This window comes from Chlamydotis macqueenii, chromosome 4 (genome assembly GCF_036417535.1).
Source record: "Chlamydotis macqueenii isolate bChlMac1 chromosome 4, bChlMac1.mat, whole genome shotgun sequence".
In the NCBI taxonomy this organism is placed as follows: domain Eukaryota; kingdom Metazoa; phylum Chordata; class Aves; order Otidiformes; family Otididae; genus Chlamydotis; species Chlamydotis macqueenii.
In genome coordinates, this window is record NC_141559.1 from 40,232,823 (window position 1) to 40,241,381 (window position 8,559).

Sequence of the window (8,559 nt, forward strand, 5' to 3'; positions counted from 1 at the left end):
TAGTTAATGCACCGTTTGTACCACATGCTTCAAAATTAACTTTTCTGAAATGTTTTTGCAATGTCTGCTTTAGAAAGCAAGCATCCTGAATCTTCATACTTTAAACAGTATCATTATTTAAAATTATAACAAAACATTTCAAATCAAATTAATAGTCACATCCACGACAGATTATAAAAGCTGTCCTAACTGATGGGTAGACTATTAATGAAGGTTTATAACTAGTGCAAGTGCTGTGTAATAAACTTATTTTCCCTACCACTTGAGAGAGGAAGGCAAGAGCTGCTTTATAATTTGGGGTGGGGGGGGTAATAATAAAACATGTATTTCCTAATCCTACCTAAATTTAGTGAAAGCTTTGACAATCTAAACTACTTTCTCCTCAATTCGCTTGCTTTTCACTTTAATCCTCAGTAGTTCTATGCTGCTGCCAGATGGTTATCTTTATATCATACCTAATAAAAATATTCAGTAAAAACAACCCACCTTAACATTAAATAAATTATGCAGGAATAAAAAAAATTGCTATAATAATATTAAACGGTCTCCTTTCATCAGCTTCATCTCACCAGCAAAAGTTACCTCACACGCACAGTTACTACAACTGCTAGCACTTGTGCAGGACAACTATATACAGAAACAATTATGGTTTAAGGTCCCAGTTCCAAAGGAAATTCAGCACAGTCACAAAAGTGTGAAGTGCTACATAACACTAAAAAATAGAGGGTGGGGACCTCATTCACCTGCTTGTTCTGTTCAGCCATCTCAGTAGCACTGGCTACAAGAAGCAGCAGCCCATTCCTTCTGGAATCAGCCTTCATGTCAGACAGAAATCCCTGCGTGGCGCTCTGCTCTATGTGTGCAGAAATCCCTTCGTGGCACTCTGCTCTGCCCGTACAGATGTCTGACAACTCACAGAAGCCGTAGAAACCCCCTCTGTGAAGCAGAGCACCCTACCGAGCTTGCAAAGGTTAAACAGTGCTGAAACAGCCAGGCATTTCATTGCCCACGCTTCCCAGCGCCATTCAATTACCAACAACAGCACTTCTGTAATGCAACATAATACAGTATTATTAAATCGGGGATTCGCGTTTACACCTAGTTGTAGCCTGAAGGAAGGCCTGGTGCTCATCGGCCGGCCGATACCAAAGGAAACAATACACAACTTTCCTGAGCATACACACACCACATTGACCTTGGAGGCAGAGGTGGAGATGATCCCTTTCAGAAAGATTCTGTTTCACAAGTTCACAGCATTACAGGATTAAATTGTTCATAAAGTAACAAAGTAGCACCGTCCTTCTGTTACACATGCATACGGGCATGCATAAGAACACAGAGCAACGTGAGGCTATGCTTTTAAATCCTCTTTAATTCCTACTTTGCGCTCCACTTCCCGGAATGACCTTACGTATCCCTTCTTCCCTCAGACAGAATCGATTAGAGCTTTTCTTGTCCCCCAAAACCAGTGTTTGTACAAAGCAGCTTCTGTAACGTCTTTTTCTAGGATTTCTAAAATATTTTCATACATTTAAATGTCAGCCTGACAGTAAGTTTTCAACAAAAATAAGCCTCTAACTTCTCAGTCTGTATTCATCTTTTGTTTACAGAGCCTTTTTTCACTGAAAAATGCACATCTCTTTTCCAAGTGTTGCCCCTACGCTGATCTAAGGGCTAACAAGCTCCCAACTTTGCTCTGCCAGCTTCTCCATCCCACTCGTCACCCCATTACGACTTATATACAGATATCAACTAGAGAGAAAAAAAAAAAATAACAATCCTGCTTACCTTATCCAAGAGTCACTAAAGTCCGCAAGGATCAAAAATAAAAACCCAAAACCCCAAACGGCCGGGTCAGCGGGCGAGACTCCCTGCGAGAGGAACACTTCTGCCTCGAACAAAGCCAAAAGCGGAGGCGCGGCGGTCCGGGGCGGGAGCCAGCCTGGCCCGGAGGCAACTCGAAGCAATTCCCGGCACCGCGCTTCCCGCCGACTCCAGGCGCGGAGGGGCGCGAAGTCCCGCGGCCCCCGGGCGCCGGGGTGGGGAGGCGGCGCGGGGCGCGCGCCCTTCAGCACCGGCAGCGCGGCGGACAGCACCGGCCCCGCTCGCGCCGCCGAGCCCGACTGCCGCCCCCGCCGCCGCGCCGCTCCGCCCGGCTCGCCCCGCCCCCCCGGACACGCCCACTGCCCCCCACGCCCCGCCCCTAGAGCGGCGGGCATCACCGTGCGGGCCCCAAAACTTGCTCCCAACTCACCCTCCTTTTTTTAAATTTTTTTTTTTTTTTTTTTTTTTTTTTTTTTTACGGGGCGGGGGAAACTACCGCCTCGTACTTCACCTCACCTTCTCTCGAAGGGCTCCCCGCGCTCCCGGAGGGCTCTTGCCCTGATGGAGTTCACCGCCTCCCCTCCGCAGGGGCATCGCCCCGCTACCCGTCGCCCCCGCCTCGCCTGGTCCCCACATGACATCGGAAAACAGAGTCTTCGCCCCTATCCCCTGCCCCCAGGGCATTTTGGGCAGAGCCCGCAGAAAAAAAAAAAAAAAAAGGCAACTGCTGTGAAAGAGCGAAGAGTTCCCAGCCGGAGCAGAGAGGTTCATTGTGCTTCCCTTTCTAAAGCAGGGTGGATGTTATATAATATTTATAGGCTTTAATATATCAAGCGGCTATCTGAAAGCTAAAGTATGCTGGAGGCTTTGCACAGGCTGTATGGGTAATCCCTGCCACCCACACCAAGTTTTAGTGCCTGACTGTTGAGGAAGAACTCCCCCCTGGTAACCCATGTGAGAAATATTGAGGTGGTACTGTCAGTCCACTGTCTTAACTGTCAGTTAAGAAACATAAAGAAAAGAAAATATCACCCTGAAATAAGACTATTAATCACATGCTCTGTTTAGCAGAAGTATACCAGGTACCTTTAGATGAACAGAAGCAAACAAAACAAAAAAGACAGAAGTTAATGGCCTAAAAATTAGAAATATATTTATGTGAAGTCAAGCAAAGAAACAATATAGCTTGAAGTCTCACTTGAATCTGTTTTAACGTGAGCTAACAGATTTAGTTATCTGATTTATTACTTTTAAATTAATTTATCATCCATTCCACCACTTTAAAAAAGTAGCTGCTTAATCTTCAATGTGAAATCATTACAAAAATTAAGTATCTACTCTTCATGGCACTGTAGGTTACCTACTTCAGGCCTTTTGGGAAAATGTGTTACAGATTAAAGTATTAAACTGTCTTTAAATCATCCATGGCCAGGGAAAGACAGACAGAGGTCATCCGTTCTGACGTACACTAGCACGCTAGGTTAATTACCCTTGTGTCTACACGTGGAATAACCTTGTAGTGACAAACAAAACTAGGTAAATCCAGTACTTAAAGAACTTAACTAGTTAGCATGGGAAATAATGTAACAGGGTAGGTTAGATTGCATCAGCTTATCACTATTTTGTAAAGGAGTTCTGATTGGACTGCTAATTAGGTCATGGCACTGTAAGAAGAAACATAATTAACTTTTACACACAAAGTGTAGAATATAAAGCCAAATCAACCAGACTTTCACCTATCCAACCCATTATAATTGCCAGTTGTCATAAAGCCATCTTGGCTGGCATCCAGATAACATTTCTGAACAACTATGATCCTATTTCTCCCCTCTTTTTTTCCCCTTAAGCCCTCTCAGGTTTTTTTGCAAAGTACAGACAGAATAAAAATGCACTACTTAATGACAATTTTTGGGGTGCAAAATTAATGTTGAGTCAACTTTGATTCCTACTAGCACAGCTGCACTGGAAACTCTCCTGGGACAGAAGTAAACATAACAATGACTTGTTTCAAACTAAGTGGAAATTGAAATCTTGTGAGGGCAAACAGGGACCTTGGCTCATCCGTTCTCCTTAGCCATTATGAAAGTACATGAAACAAACAATCAACAATTACATAAATGCTTTATGTAACCCAATTAATGAAGCAGTCAGGATGACCATCAAATTATGCAAGATCTGCTTACTGCTTGACTTTGCAAATTGGTAGACAAAGAATCCCCCCAAAAAAAAAGCACATGGAAGGTTCTCAAAAAATTCTGAAAATCTTGTGAGGACTTGCACTCTTAAATTTGAGTGTAAATAATGATACAACAGTGCAATACATTAAGATATCTTGGGATTCTTGCATGGTTGCGTGTGTCTGTCTGATCGTGCTCATTGTTCTTCCTTGGACACTCACTGGGACATCCAGCTTACAAAGATCTTATTCAATTAAAATTACTTTGATGTATTTGTAGCACATACATTTGCTGATTTTTCCACTAATTTAGCTCTGTATCAGCTATCACAGATAATAGTTAAAAAATAAATTTTTATTCTTATCCTGATACCTTTCTGTCTTCTGCTTAATGGATATTGTTTATGAGCTCCATTTTGTGTACTGTTTTCTCTATTTTTTCACCAAAAAAAAAATGAAGAAACTAAATTTTTTTCTTCATTTTGTGACCCATACATTACATCAGTACTGCTTGCAGTTGAAACATTTTCATCCAGAGTATTATACTGAGTTATTACTTGATGTAATGCAGACCAACGTATACTACTTTAATGAACAATTTATTCTGTGTTTAACAATTAATTGCTAGTCCAGAGAGACTGCTGATGCAGTCAGCATGTTTCTGGTTTCCATAACCTCAATTTCAATGTTTATGACCATATCTTAGCAGATCCCACACAGTGTGCCACACAATTTTCAGAGTTTGGTATACTTAAGAGTCCCATGTGCTTGGTTTTCGCTTTTCTACCTGAATTACTGTATTTGAAGCATTTGCCATTCTCACATTGGGCAGAGGAGAAGCCCTGCAGTAAGAACTAATGTTTTCTTGTAAAGGTGAGAAACACAGAGGAACTTCAAAGCTATTTTATGCTTTTTAAGTCTATGGGTATTAATAATGAATATTCTCTACTTTGTATTTAAAAGGTGCTATTTCATATAGGATCAAATATATCAGAAAACTTTATGTAAGACAAAGAGAAGATCAAAGTCTCAATATACTAAAGGGAAGTCAATGTAAATAACACATGATGAAAGTTGTTTAGCAACCCATGCAGTACTTGTCCAAAACATTTGCTCTTGTACTTAACAGCCTGTCTTTTACTCAACAAATTTAGAACAATAGTAACTTTATTTGACTAGCGTTGTTTTCTGTTTGTTTGGGGTTTTGGATTTTGGTTTGTTTGAGGTATTTTTTTAATCTGTTTTGTTTCGTTTTTTAAACCATGAATAAGCCTTTCTTGTGAATTATTTGCCTGTGAAATGAATGCAGAATTCGAGAGTAAGCACAGAATTTCAGAAGTTGCTATTTTTCTTCTCTTGGCTTTTCTACTGCTGGCACTTCTAAAGCTACTTAAAATCAACTTTTGTGCTTGGGTTTTTGTATTAGCAATCAAGTAAGAAAAAAAAAAAAAAGGAAACTTCAGAGTTTTGCACTGTTACTCACTCTTTGGATTATTTCAGTGATTTCTGTATGTCTTTGTACCACCCACCACCTGTAAGTGCAAAAGCTATGATTTATTTTTCTGTAGTAGATCTTTAAACATCCAAAATGAGAAAAGTGTTCCTGTGAATAGCATCAAGAAAACAAAGAATTCAGAATATTAAAATCTGATACAGCTATCAATTAATTTGTGATTCTAGTTGGCTTGACAGTTACAAAGTAGTAAACAAGACCAAAAAAAAGCAACTCACCCAAAAAGCCTCTTTTTTTTTTTTTCCTTTGCATCAGTAATATGCAACACTTTAAACATACTTGTATTTGTAGCTTAATAACAGAAATAGTTTTAGGCAATTCCACTTCCTTTTTTTTTTCTTTTTTAATTGGAAGAGGACAGCTGCCCCTTCAGTGCAGCTGCTACTGGTGAAGTTCATTGATTAGCCTCAAGTCAATGACAGCAAAAAAAAAAAAAACCCTCTCAGCCTGCTCTGACACGAGATGGCATAAATAATCCTCCAAATCTCTTTCTCTCTCACACACACACAGCATGAAGTTTGGACACATACACCTTTCCCTTGTCTTCCATGGGTCTAATTCACACAATGTCTGTCTAATGTTTTCATGAAAGATAATGATGCGTCCACTATCAACTCTGTGCTGATCAAAAGGCACAATAAAGTGTACTGAGACCTGTGCTTTATAACAGCGGGGCATCATAAGCACCAGAATGGCAGACACTGGCAAATGGTATAGAAGAAAATTAGCTTGCTTGTGGCTTGGAGAAAGGTTGTGCCAACCATCTGGCTCAGGATCTCTCCCAAATGACAAAAGGATCATAAAGGCACATTAAGGTTTACCCCACGTCTTCTCAGAGCCAGTTGTCACAAAAAGACTCCATTCCTTAAATAAAAGGAGTACACAATAGTGTTCACACACAAGAAATCTATCTTTGAAATGCATCAAAATAATAGAACTGTATACCACAAAGCGGCAGATGGAGACTCAGGGAGGGGAAAAAAAAAAAAAAAAAGCCTGGACTCTGAGGTTAGATCTGTAGATTTTTCTGTTATTTCTAATCAAATAAATGCTGTGAGGTCATTTCAGTGTGTAGCAGCTTTGCAATGATAATGATTCTGACAAGATGACGTCGCCTACATTCTCATCTTGTGAATATAAAGTAGCAACTGATTAAAAAATAAAGAGATATTACACTACAGAATTAGTGTGCACATTAAAAATTACTGTTGAAAAATAATTGAGAAATTAGCATAAATATTTAATTTCTTATCATCCACCCTTTTTGACTTCATTTGGGATAAAATAATTTCATTATTCATTATCATTGAAATCTAAAAACATAAATCTAAAACCACTTGATAGCAGGTAATACAGATTCTATTAAAAAAAAAAGAAAAAAATAGAAAAAACAGCCAAAGAGAAAATTGAAGATAGTCAATTTCAGTACTTAGTTGTGATGTTTATAAGAGATCTCTTAGGGCATCTATTGGGGAATCTTAGTATTGCACTCTAAAGAGAGGAGACTGTAGAAAGCATAAGAAAGAACATTTTTTTTTTTTTTGTTATCAGATTTAAACAAGGACCTTAATTCTATTTTTTTTTTCTCTTCTGAGCAGTCCTCATGAGATTGACTAGAGCATTTAAAGTAAACAACTAAATAAGAAAAGTGTTTTAGCACTTATCCTGAAAACTTCACAGCTGAAAGTATTCACTGATGGAAGTGAAAGAGCTAATAATCTGTATTTCATAATTTGGCAGAGCATTCAATCATGACTGTTTAAATATGTAATAATCTGAACATATCATGCTATGTTTATCTAGAAAACTGAAAATTTATTTTGCATTAAAAAGGTTACTCAAACCATAGTGAGGAATTTAATTCATAAGGATTAGGTATTAACAAGAATGGTGAAGTTTTTGTATTAGGCTTGGTTTGTCTTTAAGATGGTTTTCCAATCTGTTTAGACACTTTTAATTTGGAATTTTTACCTATGAAGGTGTATGGTAGTAATCCTGACATCTTTACACATTTGTCATGGTTTATTTCTGTCCACTAACATGAAATATTCTCTATTCTGTACCTCATTTCCTCAAAGTTGCACATAGAGGCAATTTCTGGAGACAAATGCTGTGTAGCTAGGAGTCTACCTAGCTTGTGATAGAACAGAACATAATTGTTTAACTTATTTTACAGAAAGGTTAGCTTTTGAATTTGTATCGATAAAGTAGCAAGCACCCTGTATCAGCCTTGTTAAGCTGGATTTATTTTGAAGCAGTTTTGTGAAGGCCTCTAGATTTCCTTATATATTTTTGTGCTTTCAAAGAGGAAGTGACCTGTCACCGTCACCTGCAAGATCTAGGTAGATCTGTCTGATAACTTATTAAAAACCACCACCACACCTAACCTGAGGGTGAGGCAACACTAGCAAATTGTTAATATCCACTACCACTGATGATAAAAATTCCCTAGAGCAGCAATGGGTTAGTTGGCTCAAAAAGATATAAAAACATTATTTTGTGCAGTTACAGAAAACTGCAACCTAAAATATCACAGAAATTTTAAAAGTCACACAAACTTCCAAGGCAGAGCTCAAACCTCAGGTGTTCTCAAATGTCCCGTGCAGTCTGTAAGCATCCATGAATCATCTGATCGTTTCTCCTACAATTTGAGAGTTCCTGCATTTGCAATGACTGCTTTTTTTCCAAGTGGGTTTTGCTAGTAAGTAAGACAACCTAAATAGTGATTTAATGCCTGGAACACAAGTCTAAATTAACAGATTAGGCTGATATGTAGCCTAATTCACTCGTAGTCACACTGTGTGTGATGTGTAGCCTAATTCACTCGTAGTCATATAGAATCATAGAATCATAGAATGGTTAGGGTTGGAAGGATCTTCAAAGGTCATCTAGTCCAACCCCCCTGCAAGGGGCAGGGACATCCCCAACTAGATCAGGTTGCTCAGAGCCTCATCCAGCCTGGCCTTGAATGTTTCCAGGGATGGATATATCTCATCATACATCTGATTCCACCCCAAGTTGTACTAAGAATATAAAGGAACCTGTT

General features: G+C 39.0%; 1 protein-coding gene across 1 annotated transcript in view; it reads right to left on the minus strand.

The window, feature by feature from the left end:
- The window catches only part of FSTL5 (follistatin like 5), a 328,503-nt gene extending 326,448 nt beyond the window's left edge, over nt 1-2,055 (minus strand). The window contains exon 1 of the mRNA XM_086747425.1: nt 1,789-2,055. The gene's annotated coding sequence lies outside the window, so the exon portion shown is untranslated. The remainder of the gene's footprint in view (nt 1-1,788) is intronic.
- Between the last annotated feature and the right edge of the window lie 6,504 nt (nt 2,056-8,559).